Here is a 2,234-nt window from a genome sequence, read left to right on the forward strand (position 1 = left end):
TTGAGAGTGGGCTGTGATGTTTCTGTGTTATCATGGACCTCAAACAAATCACTTTCATCTGGATTAAATTGGTGATCCTTGAAAGGGAAGTGGATTTCATGGAATCTTACATCCCTAGAAACCACAATTTTATTGCTTTCTATATCCAATATTTTGTAACCTTTGGTACCTGGTGGATAACCTAAGAACACCCCATGTCTCCCCCTTTCTTCGAACTTATCTCCTCATGTATCAGTGTTTCGAAAATATGCCAAGCATCCAAAAATTTTCATGGCATCGTAATCAGGCTTTTGGTTGAAAACAAGTTCGTATCGGATTTGGTTTTGGATGGATTGAGAGGGTAACTTATTGATTATATAAACAGCCGTCAAGACACACTCGCCCCAAAAACGCTTGGGGAGGTTAGCTTCGAACCGAAGGGCACGGGCGGTCTCAAGAATATGTCGGTGTTTTCTCTCAACAACACCATTCTGCTGTGGGGTGTGGGGTCACGTCGTTTCATGCAAAATTCCAATGTCACCATTGAATTTAAGCATGTCATTGGAGGTGAATTCACCCCTATTGTCACTTCTAATTCGGTTAACGGTTTTCCCAAATTGGGTTTTTATCATGTTGCATAAATTAATAAGACAACGTGAGGCCTCATGTCTAAATTTCAATAAAAACACCCAAAAAAGTCGGCTAAAATCATCAACAACCGTTAAAAAATATCTTGCACCCGAAAAAGAAGGAACACGATACTTTCCCCAAACATCACAATGAAATAATTCAAAACACTCCTTTGTTTTTATTTCACTGCTTTCATAAGGAAGTCTAGTGTGTTTGGCTTTAGAACAAGAATCACACAATTTATTAAGCGAAGAAACTTGAGCAAAATCAAAAAAACTTAGTTTTTCACCAGAAGTGTGCCCCAATCTTCTATGCCAAATGTCAACAGATGTCATCAATGCCTTCCTCTTGACTTCAAACGCCCCCATTCGGTATAGACCATCTTTGCACTCACCTGCACCAATCAAGCTCCTCGATTGGAGGTTCCGCATGACACAAAAATCAGGAAAAAAGGTTATGGCAGCTTGCAAATCCCGACTCAGTCGGCTGACTGATAAAAAATTGCAAGTAAAATCGGGTATATGAAGAACTCTTTTTATTTTATTCCCTCCTGGAAGCACGCATTCGCCCTTCCCCTTGACAGGTATGGGCTGTCCATTTGGGATCACAACCGACTTCTCATTAAGGGTTTTGACATTATTTTCCAAAAGTTCAATGTTGTGGGTCATGCGAGCCATGCTTTTTGTCTCTCCACTTGTGGTCTTACCATTTTCTGCAAAAAAATTCATGAAGGTGTTATATTGATCTTTTGTCAAACCTGGTACAGGACTTTCAGTACTGTCAACACACGCTGCCTTTGGTTATTTCATCACGTCTCTTATTTCCCAACCACCATTCCGGGTACCCAACAAGCTTGAAACAGCCGTCACGGTTGTGCCCATTCCTCCCGCAATGAGTGCAATGATCAGGAGTGTCCGTACGCTTATCAGCAAAGCCGGTCCTTTTGTCCTCTTTTGGAACGGGTTGCTTGTCACGTTTAGGACCCGAATTATTGTCACGTTTTGCATGTATGAAGGCTTTGAATGCGACTGATTCAGTGGGCATGACCTTGTCGGCGGCAATAGCCCTATGATTTTCATCTTCAGAGACAAGTCGATACGCATTACCAAGGGTAGGTGTGGGAGACATAGCAAGGATTTGGGTTCTGATAACAGAAAAATTGTTATCAAGTCCCATGAGAAACTCACAGAGTCGTTCTTTATCTCTAACATCGATCATCTTCTTCGCTAAACCACAGTTACAGCCGAGGCAGGTGCACTGTGGGATGGAAAGAGCCGACTGCATCTCATCCCATATGCCGCGAAGTTTTGTGTAATAGGCTGAAACAGAGGTTCCGTTTTGTTGTGTGTTGTTTAGCGTTTGCTTCAACTCGTATGCCCTAGGGGCGCTTTCTTTTCCGAATCGTTCAGCAAGATCAGTCCAGATCTTAGTGGCAGTAGTTGCATATTTCACGCTGTTTCTGATTTCTCTTTCCATAGCTGTCGTGAGCCAACCTTTCACCATGGCGTCACAACACATCTAGGCCATGTAGTCGGTTTTGTTTTTCTGTGGTTTCTTGATGGTTCCATCAATGAAACCAACCTTATTTTTGGGGAATAAGGAGTTTAACATCTCCTGAGCCCAAT

The sequence above is a fragment of the Bidens hawaiensis genome, unplaced genomic scaffold (genome assembly GCF_021521415.1).
Source record: "Bidens hawaiensis isolate Kalapana, Puna unplaced genomic scaffold, B.hawaiensis_p1.1 tig00038460_1, whole genome shotgun sequence".
Lineage (NCBI taxonomy): Eukaryota > Viridiplantae > Streptophyta > Magnoliopsida > Asterales > Asteraceae > Bidens > Bidens hawaiensis.